The sequence below is a fragment of the Lissotriton helveticus genome, chromosome 3_1 (assembly GCF_964261635.1).
Source record: "Lissotriton helveticus chromosome 3_1, aLisHel1.1, whole genome shotgun sequence".
In the NCBI taxonomy this organism is placed as follows: Eukaryota; Metazoa; Chordata; class Amphibia; order Caudata; family Salamandridae; genus Lissotriton; species Lissotriton helveticus.
In genome coordinates this window covers 743,726,526-743,743,875 of record NC_136061.1, presented here as the reverse complement: position 1 = coordinate 743,743,875, position 17,350 = coordinate 743,726,526, and the positions used below count along the sequence as shown (strand labels likewise).

Genomic DNA, 17,350 nt, shown 5'->3' with positions numbered 1-17,350 from the left:
TCGCGCCCCGCCAGTCCCTGTAAATCAGGCACTTCCCGCTCCTCCAGACACCGGAGTACCCGTTACGGTACCCCCGGCCCAGCCCGCCATACAAGTCCAGCCTACATTTCCATTTCCCACTCTGCCAGGACGAAGAGCCTCAGTAGACCTAGACTCCAGTTTAGGGGCCGCAGGGGGAGGTACTCCTCAAACCCCGCCGCCACACAAGCGTCTAACGACAGCCGAATTACATGCACAAGCGTCACAGCGTACGCCCAGACATCAGACTGTAGCAGAAATAAGAAAGTCCCTTGCCGAATGCGGCTATGATCCAGTCCCAGGCGAGGATAATATGGTTTTATATTCATTCCGCGTAAGAAAGGTGGCCGAGTATCTAGTCACCTTACCGAATATGAAAGAAGATCTAGACAGAATATATCGTTTCATCCGTACAGGGGATGATCCAGAAAGCATTAGCGAGGCCATGTCTCAAAGGAAAGCCGAGATCCAGCTCATGATATTAAAGTTTCTGATCAATTGTCTAATAAGAGAACAAGATTACCCGTCTAAAGATCCAGGCGAAATGAAAATCCTGACAAGGTGGAGTGATAATATAGCCGAGGGTAAACACAAGACCGTCGGTGCTATGGAGAGTATGTACAAGAAAATCCGTAGAGAAATAATAAAGATACACGAACAACGTAAAGCAGCACAAGTAAGCGAGAAAGAAAGTAACTCTGATACTGAAGAGGTAGAGGACGAGAATCCCGCCAGAATAGCGTATGTAGGAAAATCTAGATTTCCAGATCGCCATTTACGCCTACAACACAAGTCTACTTTCCATCATCCAGCACCAGAACAAGGTTCTCTAGAACAAGTGTTTCAAGCTACCGATCACATTCTGAAATCACGAATCGGTTACAGTGAGTTAAGTACCATGCATGAACAAGAACTAGCCCGATCAGCAGTCCGATGGATTACTGATTCTACCACTTTTCCAGACGAAATAGTGGCACAAATGTTTCTGAAAATGTCCCCAGCCGAGCAACGACTGGCGGGTATGTATATGATTCAGCACCTCATTACTTTGTATGAGGGTCAACACTCTGATCCAGGTCCGTTACATGATGTCCTGAACGAGTTACTCCAGTATAGATGGAAAGGTCTAGGTACCGATTTAATTAGTGTCATTCTAGAACAGCGCCACAAATATAGGACGTTTTTGAACCCGCATTTTGTTCATGCCTCACCTCCAGAAGGTAAACCATTTTACATGGAGAGACAGAATCCGTTACGAGAAGTCCACCCAGTTAAAGGAACGGGTGGCGAAATGCAGCGAGTGTTTGTATACACTCCGATTACAAAGATGGAACTCCTCGAGATGAAGAAATTAATTCCCTGTCATGACAAAGATCCAGCAGGGTTCCATAGAGAATTAAAAGACATGCTCCGTATGGGAGAATACACATACCCAGATATAATTAAAATGTTAAAGGTTCTGCTGCCCGCAGGGGTGTATGAAAAGCTCAAGGAAAAAGAATGGGAGGTGGGAGAGAAAAAGATCGATTGGGCAGTTCTAGAAGCCGAAGACAAGGCACGAGTACCAGGTACCGGTCTTGGAGATAAATGTAAAGAATTACCAGAATTATTAATACAAGTTTTACCCAGGTTATTGACAACTAGAAAAGAAGACTGGGATGCAATCTCAGCCTGTAAACAGAAGCAAGATGAGGATATTAGTGATTTTTATTCTAGATTTGAAAAATGTTTCAGCATCAACAGTGGCCTCAAGACAAGTAGTGAGTCATACCCTCACCTTTTTGTTACTAAATTAGTCGAGAATTCAAGTCCACAAATTAAAAATCGAGTTTTGAAAGTCGAAAGTACCTGGCAAGCTAATACTCCGTCCCAGATGTTGCAGATGCTTCAATACCACCAGAATAGAATCAGAGAAGAGCAAGAACACGAAAGAAAACGTATGAAAGACACGAAAATGAAAGTACTAGTTGCACAATCTGTTCCTCAAGACAGTCAGAAGAGGGGTCCGAATCAAGCCAGTCATCCTGCAGCTCCCGTTAAAGGGAACTGCAATTATTGTAAACAGCCAGGTCATTTTATAAATGAGTGTGCAGTTCTGAAACACAACATAGCTACTGGTAAGACTAAAGAAAGACCACGTCCGCCTAGACAAGAACAAGTTTCACAGACTCCTCAGCCACAGAATGCACCACAGACAGTTACCGCACCGCAGCCTATTGCTGCAACACAGCACGTTACACAGCAGATGTATCAGTATGCACAGTCTGAGTATCCAGAGTACCAGCAGTATTCATGAAACAGCCTAGAGAGGGAGGTAGGCTTGCCTCTCATCGAGATACCTGTAGATCAAGAAGGTCCCTATGTTCATAGTCAAGTATTAGGGAAAGACAGAAAGTTTTTGATTGATACAGGGGCAAGTAGGACCACAATTAGTCACGCCGAAGTTCCAGGGGCTCCGCTCTCAGGCTCAAGAAATGTTTCCCTTTGATTTTCAGGAAAACCTATCGTAAATGAGATTTCAAAGCCAGTTACTCTAGAAGCAGGTCCATTGTCCCGCACTACTGATCTGTTACTTACTAAGTCATGTCCAGAAAACCTATTGGGCATTAAGACACTGAAAGAGTTAGGTGCAGTTATATGCTGTTCCCCAGAGGGAATACGATTGTTCCTACGTGACTTCAAGGGTCACTATGTATTACGAGATTTTGATTCAAGACTGTCTAATGTTCCGCAGCACTTATGGGCGCAAGGTCCAACTGATGTAGGTTACATGCAAATCACACCCTATCGTGTGACTCTCAAGCCAGGTGTAGTGTTACCACGAATCAGACAGTACAGATTGCCACCTGAGGCTGTAGCAGCCTTATCCAAAATTATTGACGAGCTCATGGCTCAAGGAGTGGTTGTAGAAACTGACTCCAATGTATGTAATTCTCCGATCATTCCAGTCATGAAACGTACTGATCCGAATGCACCCCCAGTATATCGATTAGTGATTGACCTACGAGAGCTTAATAAATGTATTATTCCGCAGTACCCAGTTGTCCCAGACATCTCTTCCCTATTGACAGCCATTGATTCCGAAGCCACGTTCTTCACTGTCATAGACCTCAAGAACGCATTTTTCAGTGTTCCTATTCATCCAGACAGCCAGTTCCTTTTCGGATTTTGTTTAAATGGAAGGAGCTATATGTTCACACGAGCTCCTCAAGGTTTCACAGAAAGTCCTAGTATTTACAGTCAAGCACTCAAGAGACAACTAGACAACATTCACATGCCAACTGACACTGCCCTGCTCCAGTATGTCGATGATCTATTGATCACAGCCCTTCTGAACGTACTTGCGAGCGAGCATCACTTACAGTCTTGTATTTCCTAGCCGAGATGGGGCACAAGGTGTCCCCTTCTAAGCTTCAATTCTGTGTCCAGCAAGTGTTCTACTTAGGACACTTACTGTCCAAGTGGGGTAGGCAGTTGACACCAGACCGTATCCAGTTAATAGCGAGTCTTCCTCAGCCCAAGACCCAGAAGGAGGTACGTGCTTTTATCGGCCTTACTTCTTACTGCAGACAATGGATTCCTCAGTATGCATTTCTAGCCAAGCCACTGATACAGTTAACGACACAGGAGGCAGCCGTATCGACCGTCCTCCCTTGGACATCTGAACATACACTTAGTTTCAATGAGTTAAAGAAAGCCCTATGCCAAGCTCCAGTTCTAGCGACACCGAACTACAGTAAGCCTTTTACACTTTTCGTCACTGAACGCGAAGGTACAGCATTATCTGTTCTCACACAAGATCAAGCAGGACAATACAAGCCCTGTGCTTATTTTTCGAGCACATTAGATCCTGTAGCCCAGGCTCTGCCTGCGTGCCTCAAGTCAGTTGCAGCCACAGCCCTAGCTATCAGACAAAGTGATTCCATAGTCTTAGGACATACCTTGACAGTACAAGTTCCACACTCTGTGGAAGTTCTTTTAAACCGAACACAAACTCAGCACTTGACAATTGCACGTTTAACAGGTTATGAATTGACACTGTTCCAGCCACACATAGAAATCAGACGCTGCAACATTTTAAATCCTGCTACACTGTTACCATCAGTTAATTCAAATTCTGCCACACATGACTGTGTGGAAGTAGTTAACATTACGACAAAGCCAAGACAAGATCTGACAGATATTCCGTTACCAGATCCCGACCTGACACTTTATGTGGATGGTTCATGTATGAGAACAAGTACAGGAGAACTAGTCGCCGCGTATGCAGTGACTACTGACACCGAAGTTATTGAAACACACCGTATTGACACCCTGTCCGCTCAAGCAGCAGAGCTAGTTGCTCTGACACAAGCCTGTATACATGCCAAGAACCAGAGAGTTAATGTTTACACAGATTCACGCTACGCATTCGGAGTTGTACACGACTTCGGAGTGCTCTGGCAGGAGAGAGGTTTCATGACTTCTCATGGAACCAAGATTCAGCATGGTCTCCCTATTCAAGCTCTGTTAGATGCCATACACTTGCCGACATCTATTGCTATCATGAAGTGCAAAGCACATACGAAAGTTACTGACATTATTTCCCAAGGTAATGATCTAGCAGATCGCACAGCCAAGCTTACAGCACAGACTCCAGACATTCAAGTTAATCCGACACAGACACATACTCCAGATCCGACTACATGTATGACAGTTAAGGACCCTACACAAGATGTCATAGATATCCAGTTACATGCTACTCCTGAAGAAATCAAGAAATGGTCCGAACAAGGAGGGGTCCAGACAGATCAAGGATGGTTAACGAAGGGTAGAGCCACATGGTTTCTCCCCGACTCTATGGTTCAAGTCATTATCAATACCGCACATAGTCCAGCACATTTAGGAGAAAAAGCTATGTTAGACAGTATCCAGAACATTTGGTTCAACAAGCATTTACGAGCTGCAGCCAAGCAGAAAGTCCGTACCTGTATGATATGTTGTCAGTTTAATCCAGGTAAAAGTGTCCCGGTGGAACAAGGTGGATTCCAGCCCCCTGACCACCCTTTTGAAGTCCTCCAGATGGATTATATTCAGATGGAGCGATGTCGAGGTTTCAAGTATGTCCTTGTAGTTGTATGCGCTTTGTCCAGGTGGACAGAAGCATATCCAGTCCCAGATTACACAGCCGCGACCACTGCCAAGCAGTTGGTTCGTGAGTTCTTCCCCCGTTATGGACTCCCTAGAGTCGTATATTCTGACAACGGCCAGCCATTCTCATCTGAACTCATGAAGCATGTTTCCCTGTTATTAGGGTACCAGTGGAAGTTTCATTGTGTACGCCATCCTGAAGCAGCCGGTCTCGTAGAGAGACATAACCAGACTCTGAAAATCCGTATTGCAAAAGTGTGTAAAGAAAAAGGTGTGGACTGGCTGATAGCTCTACCAGTCGCTTTATTTTATATGCGCATGGTCGTACATTCCAGATCAGGTCTGTCCCCGTATGAGGTCGTATTCGGCCGCCCCCCTAACATGTGGGGTACTCCTAGACCCCGAAGTATTACCGATGTTTCAAGTAATATGCTGACAGATTACCTAGCTTCCTTGATGTCTGCCCTCAACTCATGTCGTTCACAGGTTGCTGCCGCATTTCCAGACAATACCGAGGTGGCACCGCATGAAATCGTTCCAGGATCCATGGTGATGGTCCGCAACTTTGACAGATCAAGTCCGCTGGAGCCTCGTTGGAAAGAGCCCCGACAGGTCCTCCTCACCACCCGTACAGCCGTGAAGTTGGAAGGACGCAAAGGCTGGGTACACCTTTCTCATGTCAAACTTTTTAATGGACTGAAACCCGTCTTAAAGAACATTTCCCAGGATTTGAAGGATTGCCAAAATATTGTTCTCAAGGACTGTCCCGCAAAAGACATTGCTACAACCCCTCCCCTGTTAGAGAAAACTCCACAACAGGAGTACAAGCTAAAACTCCGGTCTAGTAAAATAAGTCAGTCAGTTTGATTGTCTAAGTCCTCCCCTAGGTGAAACGGTTAGACTGTTTCTGACATGTATAAAATAGACCCCCATAGTGAGAGAGTTAGTCAAAACTCAATCCGATGTATCGTTTTTCTATGTTTCATATTGTTTTCCAGCCTTATGATTTCCTGCACCAGTTATGCATTTTACCTATGTTTCCCAGTTTCACATGTAAATAAGTCTGCTAATGCTACAGTAGAGCACACGTTTAGTGATCTGCCTCCTCATGAACTCTCTTACCGCCTCGCTATGCGAAATAACTCATTTATCCGCATGTTACATTACTCACACCAGTCCAGCAATACCACTAATTGTTGGGTGTGTGGTCGACTCCCCCCTTTCCAGACCCCGAAGGGAGTTCTGCCACTTTTTCCTTATCCATTTTCACATAATGGTTCGTGTGGAGCATGGTCCACGTTAACGTCATCCTCAACAGATATGTCTTTTCTCAACAGTACATGTTTTCCAGACAAGCAAGGTCTTCCCCACAGAACAGGTTTAGATCTAGAAAATGAAGTATATAATCTAGGAAACTATTCTTCGAATTTCATGGTCCTGAATGTTCAGTCTGATACTACTCCAGACTTACCTGCTATTTCAGTACTACCAGTCAAAGGCGAATTATGTGTCCGAAATAATGGTTCCGTACATGTAGGACATAGTGATTGTACTACTATTGTCAAGTATAGTGACAGTGGGAAATCTAGTTTCAAAGCTTCACGTCATTCTTATTTTATTTGTGGTCAAACCGCATATGTTCGTTTGCCCCTCGATTGGGAGGGAACCTGTTACATTGCCTTCCTACTGCCACCAGTTTTTCTAGCCCCACCTGATTATCATAGAAACACACATCTAGTACACGTTAGACATAGAAGGGAGTCCCCAATTGTCGATTATACTGAAACTACTCTAGAACAATATACCGATTTCAATAAAGGTTTCTTCTTCTTTATAGGCCCTGTCCAGAATAGTAAGTTAATCCGTAGATTAACCAGAACCCTCGAAGCTGTAGTAAATGAGACTGCCTCTGCTCTAGGTAACTTAACAGAAGAACAATCTGCTATGAGATTTGTCGTTTTACAGAATCGTCTCGTCCTTGACGTCATACTGGCCGATAGGGGCGGGGCCTGTAGAGTCATCGGATCTAGTTGCTGCATTTTCATTCCAAATAACGCGCCGTCTGTTTATTCAGCTATAACCAGACTCCATAAAATTGCCCATCTGATACACCAAGATCCAGGCACCTGGACATGGTCCGGTTGGTTCTGGAATATAATTTCCGCCTGGGGATGGAAAATATTGTCCTTTCTAGGTATTGCAGTAGCGATCATATTCAGCTGCTGCCTCTGTATACAATGTGGCCCTGCGATTTGCGGCATTTGTGCTACCTCTTGTATTCCTAGTCCCAAGCCCCGTTCTACATCCCGTTCCAGGATAATTCGAGACGAGCAAATGATACTGTATGAAATGATAGATGGTATCATGAATATTGATGTTTCCTGATGGAAACGTAGTGACAAGGAGGGAATGTGGAAAAGTAAATTTTGCCATGTTCTGTGTCCCTACGTGTCATCCATCATATGTTATGTGTGCATGATTAAATATGCATATGCATTCCCCATGTCCGATTAATGACGCGATTACAGTTGTGTCCACCTCTAGTATGCCAGTTTCCAGTCCTCGTGAATACTACGAATATCAGGCCTATGTAAAGCTACGTTGCCACGTTTCTCAGTGTGCACGTTATTCTATTATAAAGTCCCCGTTTCTAGGCCTCAAAAGGGCCTGGACACCAGATTCAGCTCCTGTCTCCTGAAGCCTCGCTGAGGAGCGATACAGCCCCCACCTGTATCCTCGACCCTTCACTTACTTCCTGCCTCGCAGTGCCCGGCTCAGCCTGGCTCAGTCTCTGAGTCTGCCAAAAGTATGTTATAGTTCCAGTTATCAGTTCAGTCCTCCTTCTCTGCATTCCTAAGCTACTGAACTGCATCAATAGTTTCCGTCATTGTCTAGCCTTCACGTCTCCACGTTAGAGAAATACTGCATTTAATGGTCATTTAATATTCTTCATCACGCACTACATGTAGAATAATGCATGGTCCAGTCTTAGAATCAAGTTAGCCTTTCCCCTCCTAACTTCTAGTTTATATCAACATGTTCTCTAAACATCAGATACTAGATACTGTTTAGGTACATGTCGCCCTGACTCTCCAGACTTCAGTCTCTGCTCCTAGTACAGAGTTCATAGCCCCCAGCTTCTCCTAGTAACACGTCACTGCTAGTTTGCGCGCACCATCAGGTTAGAGGTCCCGGCTCCTTGGGTAGCCCCCTCCATGGTTTCCGCCCCATTCATGACATATTCTGTTATGTTTGCATCACATGTCCATGTATACGCCCAGTTACACCTACTTTCGCCCTTATCTTTCGCGACTGCTACGCGTCACGCCTTCTGCTCCACCCACTGCTACGCCTACTGCAATGTAATGCTATGTGTTTGCGTTATGTATATATGCTCATGTATTGTTATTAAAAGTCAGCGCGCTCATCCCAGATCCAGCCCCAGCAGCTGCTGGGCCCTGTCATCCTATTCCTATGCAGGTTGTCCTGTTCCTGTCCTTATGCTGTATTAAACCTGCAAAACTCCTACTACCTCGAATCTTGACTCTTATTTATTGAGCTATCTGTTATGTTATATGTCTAGTCAAAAAGAGAGGTATTATTTATTTATTTACCACATTACCGTGCTCCCCTTCGGCCTTACCAGCGCCCCACGGGTGTTCACGAAGGTGATGGCGGTGGTCGCAGCTCATATGCGCAGGTTAGGGGTTTCAGTATTCCCCTACCTCGACGACTGGTTGTTGAAGGCGGGCTCGCCCCAAACAGTCGTCAGCCACCTCCAGCCGACTGCAGACCTCCTGCATCAGCTGGGGTTTTCCATCAATGTGCCGAAGTCACACCTGTGCCCCTCTCGGAAGCTCCTCTTCATCGGAGCGGTTCTCGACTCGCCGCAGTTTCGGGTTTATCCTCCCAAAAAGCGGGTTCAGGACATTCAGGCTCTGATTCCACTCTTTCAGCCTTTGTCCCGGGTCTCGGTCAGGTTGACGCTGCGGCTTCTGGGGCTGATGGCCATCTGCATCCTTCTGGTGCATCACGCCCGGTGGCGGATGCGGGCTCTGCAGTGGGACCTGAAGTATCAGTGGGCCCAACATCAGGGCAACCTCTCCGACCATGTCATGATCTCGGAGGGCACTGCGAGACAGCTGCAGTGGTGGCTCACGGACCGCGATTGGGTCAGTGGCAGATCCTTCTCCCTTCCCCAACCGGAGCACGTAGTTGTGACGGACGCGTCCCTCCAGGGCTGGGGAGGCCACATGGGAGAGGCGGAGATCAGAGGCCTCTGGTCTCCGGCGGAGTCCCGGCCCCATATCAACCTTTTGGAGCTGCGGGCGATTCGACCAGCACTGAAGGAATTCCTCCCCTCTGCCCGGGGGAGTGTAGTGCAGGTGTTCACGGACAACACCACTGCCATGTGGTACTGCAACAAACATGGTGGGGTGGGGTCGTGGACCCTTTGCCAGGAGGCTCTGCGCCTCTGGCAGTGGCTGGAACATCAGGGCATGACCCTGGTGGTTCAACACCTGGCAGGTTCTCTCAACGCCAGGGCGGACAACCTCAGCTGTCGGTGCATGATGGATCACGAATGGCGTCTGAACTCGGACGTGGCGCAAGGCCTCTTTCAGCAGTGGGGAGAGCCTTGGTTAGATCTATTCGCCACCGAAGAGAACGCGCAATGTCATCAGTTCTGCGCGTTGGAATTTCCAAGGCGGCACTCGCTCGGAGACGCTTTTCGTCGCGAGTGGAGTTGCGGTCTGTTGTATGCCTTTCCTCCTATACCACTTCTGCCCAGAGTGCTGAAGAAGATCAAGCGCGACCGGGCCCAAGTCATCCTTGTGGCTCCGGACTGGGCAAGAAGGTACTGGTATCCAGAGCTACTCAGTATGTCAGTCGATCCCCCAGTTTGTCTGCCTCTTTAGGAGGACCTTCTGTCGCAGCAGCAGGGGACGGTCCTCCACCCGAGTTCCTTACCGCCCCACCCATCCTCCCCGTTCTGCGAACTGATATCTAGGGTTAAGGTCATCCCCTTTCAGGGCCCTAGTTTCAATGACACCAGTGTTGGTTTTTAACATGGCTCTGCGTTTCTGGGGCGGAAAAGCTGTGTCTAAGAACTGACGTCAGCACGCGGAGGCGGCGTCTAAGTACTCTGACGTCATCACGGCGCCCACGACGCCGATGACTGACGCGGAGCCACAGACGACGCCTACAGACGAGCAAGGGTACTGCTACGCAAAAAATTACCGGATCAGGTCTGACGCCTGGGGATATTCTAAGGTAAGGAATCTAATACTAACTACTGTTTCTTACAGATATATCGTTACCGAAGGTAAGTAACTTGTTCTTTAAGTCCGCGTCAGTTAAGTATGGTTTCATTTTTCTTAAGTAGTTCAGATGAAAACGGGCACTTTTTGCTATTGCGTTGATATGGGCCTTTCATGTTGAGGTTTTCATCCAATGTGGTCCCTAGTGATTTCGCTGAGTCCACTAGGGTGGGGGTGCAATTTAGTGCCGTGATCAATTTGGACCATTCCTTCACTTCTGATTGATTCTTTTGTGGCGAGATAAGTAAGAATTCTGTTTTATGTGCGTTTAGCTTCAAATGATTAATTTAAGAGTCATTTTTAGGGCCTCGTTCATTACGTTGATGTCTTCCAGGGATGTGATCTTAATGTATATCTGCGTGTCATCCGCGTACATGATGTAGGATATTTTGGAATTTCGGAGAATCTCTGTTAATGGTTCGATTTACAGGTTAAACAGTGAGGGAGATAATGTAGATCCTTGTGGAACTCCAATTGCGTTAGGGCTTGAGGGTGACTGAGTTTGGTTAACCAAAAATCTTTGGGTTCTATTTTGTAGGAAGGATTCAAACCAACTCAGCACCCTGCCAGATATTCCCATCCTTTCACGAAGTCTTTTCAGTTCAGTACTTTTACATGATTCACCGTGTCAAATGCAGATGACCGGTCAAGTAGGATAAGCAGACAAGACCGATTGTGATCTAATGCCTGAAGTGCATTATCAACTATGTGTAAAATCGCCGTTTCCGTGCTGTGTCCTGTTCTAAATCCCGATTAGCATTGATCCATAGTGAGAAATTGTCAATGTGTTGGCTAGGTTGATTTTGCACACATTTCTCAATTAGTTTGGCAAGAAGAGGAATGTTCGTTACTGGGCGGTAGTTATTTGGTTCTGCTGGGTTTGCCGTAGGTTTTTTGATGATCGGTACTACTTGACCTGTTTTTAGACATTCCGGAAGGCTCCCCTGGGATAGGGAGGCGTTTACAATTTCTGTCCAAATTGGAATCACCGTGTGGCAGATTTCTTTCAGGCAATTTGCAGGTAGTGGGTCATTGTAGTGATTATTGGGTTTGATGTCTGATAGCGTTTTGGCAATGCTATTCTGATCCAATATTTTGAACGTGTCCCATTGTGCCTTATTTTTTATCAAATTGTCCATCGTTTTCGCTGTGGTAATGTCCAATGATTGTGTATAGAGTTCCAGGTTGTCTGCTGCATTCTTGAGTTTTTTCCAGCGTGTTTGCTTTGTCGGTGAAAAAGTTTGAAAATTCTTCGCAGCTTAGTTACGTTTTTGTGATTTCTTGGGCAGATTTGGCCATCTTATTTGATTGTTGTTTTATGATCTAGAATAATTTCCTTGGTCTGTTTTTGGCATTGTCTTATTCAGATCTAATAAATTCCTTTTTGGAGTTAAGGATCTTTTTATTGTATTAATTTCTGATTTTTCTGAGTGATTTCAGTTCCGGGGATGTTGGGTGTTGTCTCCATTTTCTTTCTGCCAATCTCAATTTACGCCTGTCTTCATTCAGTGTCCCATTGAACCAAGGGTTTTTAACTTTCTCTGTAACTCTTTTCAGTTTTAATGGCATGATATCGTTGACTATTTTTGTTACTGTCTTAGAGTAGTGATTAGTTAGATCATTCACATTCTGCAGGTTTTGAGGTAGGTTTAGGTCTTTCTTGCATCTTTCAATTAGTAGTTCCGTATTTGCATCTCTGGAATCTCGCATCCATCTTGTGCTTTTCATAGGTTGTGTTGTCTTCATCTTTCTCCATGTGGGTATCAGGAAGGTTATGGCATGATGATCTGACCAGTCACACGGCTCTATTGAGAGGTCTGACGTATTATCTTTTTTTGAGATTACCCAGTCCAATGTAGCTCCTTTCGAGTGAGTTGGTTGTATGCATGCTTGTGAGAGATTTAGTTCTGATTGAAAGTCTTTAAGAGCGTTGACCTGTTTGTCGTTGTTGTCGTTCCAATGTAGATTAAAGTCTCCTAGATATGTTATTTATTTCAGTGTTAGAGTTAGCCGTGATGATCTCCATTAATTGGTCTATGAAGGTCCTATTATTATTTCCTGGTGGGTGATAAAAGGCATGCAGGTTGCATCTTTGATTGTTGGTCGATCTTATACTGATACCTAGGTATTCACAAGAATCTAGAGGTTCGGATTGTATTTGGCTAACTTCCAAGTCCGATCGGTGAATGCAAGTTATACCACCTCGTGTCTTTTTTAGCCTATCAAGTCTCACAATATTGTAATGAGGGGGAACCAGTAGATCCATAACCGGGAACGAGGATTCTGATAGCCATGTTTCTGTAAGGATTGTTACATCTATTACATGGTTAATGATGAGATCGGCTATGTCAGAAGCATGTTTAACTGCTGACCGACAGTTGAGCAGTAGACATTTTAGTGTTTTCCCTGTTATGTTTGTGTTCTGATTTTGCGAGTCGTTGATTAGTTGGACTCGATGAAGATTGTTAAGGTTAGGTTTCCTTGTATTCTGTTTAGATATTCTGTTGACATCTATCGGTACTGTTTTATTTTTTTCCTCCCTAGTGTTGGCCGAAGGCTCATATTCCCGAAGTAAGGATAGTATTTCTTCATCCGTTAAATATTTCTGAATTCTCTCGGGTCGATTTTGTCTATATGCTAACGGCATTGCCATGTTATTGTTCTTTTTTTGAGATTTATATGGTAGTTCACAGATTTGTTCGACTTTGGTATGAGTGTTCTCTGTGATATCCCGAAGTTTGTCTACCGCCTGAAGGGTGCTTAATAAGTCAAGCGATACGTAATTAATTTGCGTTTGGAGCTCTATCATTTTCCTCAGGGTCTGGGGAATACTATTGGGGTTGCTTGTCCTCTTAATTCGGAATTCACGTTTCTTGCTCCCGTATTTCCGTCTTGAACTCTTCGTCATGGTCTTCTTCTCTCTGTCATTAGATCGGTTGTCTATGCCATCAGTCAATACTTTGTTGGATGTGATATCTAAGGAACCTGTACCTTGTTTCATGTCAGTAGGCTGTGAGGCTTGAGTGGATCTTAGTGATCTTTGAGTTGAAGTATTTTGAAGTGTGGACAGGGTAGTCTTTTCTATATAATTTTTTCTTAGTTTTTCATTGTTTTTTCTGTCCATTAGAGTTGTAGCTTCAATGGGGAGGGGGGCGTTAATTCTTCCCTCTGATAAGGTTCTGTGACGGTATTCACATTGCGTGTAGACCCTTCTGTTCTCTCTGGATCATTCCCAGACACTGGGCCTCCTATATCGATTGTGTCTCCTAGATGCATTGAATGCAGTGGTTCCTGAGGTTCTCTGGTTATTATATTGTCTGATGCCGATGTTTCCCTCTGACAAAGCTCTGAGCCGTTATTCGCCTGTTGTGAGGGCGAGGTTCTCTCTGTCATATTCGGACGCTGTGTCTCCTTGTTGCCTTGAGTGTTCAGGTTCCTGAGAGCCTCTAGATAGTATGTTGATAGTGGCGATAGTGTTGGATGAATTTGGAGTTATTCCTTGTGGCCTCTGGTATTGTTGCGAACTTGAGTTCTCTACCCATCTTTTGGGAATATATTGTCAAATGTTTCCAATTCGTAGTTAGAGGCTTGTATCATCACTATTCCGTTCTTGAAGATAGTTAAGCAATGGTCGGCTTTGTATATTGCGGATGCCGAGGTCATCATTTTTGTGCCATGTGGGATGTTAGTGATGGATTTTATGCTCAGTATATTTGTGATGGCATTGCGCCATTTCGCCGTTCTTCTGGTGAAGAATATCATGTCATTCACTATCAGGCCTTTATCTGTGCGAAAAGCAGTGTCCGAGATCAGCATGTCAGTGTTTTTCCTCATTAGGTTGTGTTTAAATTTTTTGGCTGCATTTTTAGATAATTTGGTTGGATATTTTATGATATAAGCGTTTCTACTTACTGGTTCTAGATAGATATCGTCGATATTTGATTTATGGTGATGAGTATTATTTGACGTGTCCTCTTCTTGGAAGTTTCTTTAATGTGGGTTAAAGTGTTCTCCCCATATTAGTATTAATGTGTTAATATTCTATTTATCAAACTAAAGTTAAAAGTTATTTTAAGATGGCCGCCAGTAAACCTGGTTGTCCGAGAGTTGACGTGCCTTTCTCTCTTTCGGATGTTTGATAGTCCTCTTTCCCTTTCCTATACTTGTTTACTGCCTATCTCTCTTTCAACTGTCCTATGTGTCCTTTTTCAATTTCCTTTACTTATAAACTGCCATTTTGTGGAGTGCCTTTCTCTATTTCGATTGTCCTGCTTGTCCTCTCATACTTATTTATATTGGTATCAGTTATTTGTGTGCTTTGGGTTGTGCTTATATATAATGGATAGTCCCACGTTAAAATGGCCAGACGATCCAGTGTCCTAGCTGATTCTACAGCTTATGCAGATCGCTCTGGCAGCAGCACTCAAAAGGGAGTTGCTTTTTGATTATATGGTTTCTTTCCCTTTCTCTACCCTCTGCCCTCTTATTCTGTTAAAAAGTGGCCTTAGGATTACTGATGCAATGATGTATTTTTTTCTTGCACTACATATGGTGGTATTGGAGATACTGGTGGGGCTTTGGGAGAGAGGGCTGGTCACTACTGTGACTCTTTTGGCTGCCTAAACCAACGGCAGCTGGTTAGAGAGAGGAATCCTCCTCTACAAAGAAGGGGGGGCTCGGGGGGTGGGTGGGGATGGTAAGAAATGGGCTAGGAGGAGGGCTTAGGGGTGGAGGGGTTCTGGGAGAGGGTAAAATTAGTAAAATTGACTTGAGGCGAGTTTTTAGAAAGATAGTAAGTGGCAAGGTTTTTTGTTCATGTTTCTTTTCTCTTTCCTTAATCGGCAGGGGGCAAGGGGAGATGAGAAATCATTGTTCTGGATAGAGTAAAGTGCCTAGCATGGAATGTGGCAGGGGTAAATAGTAGGAATAAATGGCGGTTAGTTTTTAAGGAGTTAAGGATGTATAGCCCGCATATAGTTTTACTGTCTGAGACACATATATGTTTTAAGGACCGCAATGTCTTTAAAGAATTAGGGTACAATGTTGTAAGCTCTAACTTAAATGTGTCAATTCGAGGCGTGGCTATTTTACAATATAAATTCTCCAAAGCCGAGACAAATAAAACCTCGACAGATAAAAATGGTAGATGGGCCATTGCCCAACTTATTATACCAAGTAAGAAATACACGTTTTGTGTGGTTTATGGCTCAAATATAGACGATCCCACCGTTACAGACAAAATTAATATGGAACTTCTTGAATGGGAGGGGGAGCGTCTGGTATTCGGGGACTTTAACTGCATTATGAATTATGATATTGATACTACCGGACTGGGGGCATTTAGGAGGATGCGTAAAACAGGGGCTGCAATCAGAGAAATAGGACGCGTCCACAATATTAAAGATGCCTGGAGGGTATTACACCCTGATGCTGCTGGCTATACCTACTACTCGGCCGCACATAAATTATGCTCTCGCATTGATATGGCATGGGCGTCAGATAATATTTTGGAAACAAGTAAAATGGAGATCTGCCCACGGGTCACATTAGATCATAATCCCATCATTCTTTCTTTTAAAATACCAACAAAGAAATTAAACCTCCGCTCTTTCTCATTCCCAAGACATTTGTTGCTTAATACAAATTTTATACTTAAACTTAAGTTTCTTATAAAAGATTTTCTGGAATTTAATACTGGTTCAGCCTCGCACAATGTGGTATGGGACTCTTGCAAGGCCAGCATTAGGGGTTTTACTCAGCAGTAAATATTTAGACAGAACTTCAAAAATAAAAAGAATATAGATGATACTATAGCGAAAATACTACATGCAGAAAAACAGCTACCGGCAGCGCTCTCACATTGGTCTAATTTAGAAGAAGAACTAACCTGTGTCTTAATTGATCTTAAGTCTGCTTTAAAACAGACGCTGAGAGAAAAAAGTCTTATTAAACTGCACAAATATCGTCTCTCCCAGTATGAGGCTGATGAAACAGTAGGAAAGGTATTAGCCTATAAGGTGGCAGAAAGTAAGGCTAAAACATTAGTTAGGACTATTAAAGGCTCTGATAACCTGACCTATAATAACCCCATCAAATACTTGAACAGTTCGCTAAATACTACATTGATTTATATACTCCTGAAAGCCGACCGGGGTCTGACGATATTAATATATATTTACAGACTAACTAATTGAACCACATTGATACGGAGCAAGCAGATATGCTGAATAAAGAAGTCACATTGGCTGAGATTAGATTGCCAGTCTCTGCTCTGCCTTCCGGTAAATCATCAGGGGAAGACTCGATTCCGGTAGAGCTTTATAAACACTGCATTGAAGAATTAGCCCCTACACTAGCCAAGTGATCAGACTTATGGTACAAGAGGGGAAAGCCCCCGAGTCATGGAATATTACGCAAATTATTTATTTTTCCTTAAGAAAAATAAAACCTCGGACGAATGTGGGTCTTCTCGACCGATTTCGCGAATAAACACCGATGCTAAGATATTTGCCAAAATATTGGCAAATCGACTCGCGCCAATAATCTCTGTTTTGGTTTCCCCACAACAGCATAGATTTGACCCGGCAGGGACACTACGGCTCACATTAACACTGCCTTTGCAGCCTTTGACGTTGCTAAGGTTAGATCCGCCCCACTTGGTATGATACTGCTTGATGCTGAGAAAGCATTTCATCGAGTGGGGTGGGACTATCTCTGGGCTGTGCTCAACAGATTTGGCATCAAGGGCTCATTTTTGCGATGGATAAAAGCTCTTTCTGCTAACTCCTGAATACTTTTTAATTACTTTAACATCACTCTCTTACCGCACTGTGAAGCCTGGGACTGGAAGAAGGTTGTAATGTAGCTCTTCTGTTTGAAATCTT

The 17,350-nt window shown here is 44.2% G+C and overlaps 1 protein-coding gene across 4 annotated transcripts in view; it reads left to right on the top strand.

Annotated features, from left to right (window-relative positions):
- The window catches only part of USP47 (ubiquitin specific peptidase 47), a 1,403,284-nt gene that overhangs the window by 639,301 nt on the left and 746,633 nt on the right, over nucleotides 1-17,350 (top strand). The gene's annotated exons all lie outside the window — the stretch shown is intronic.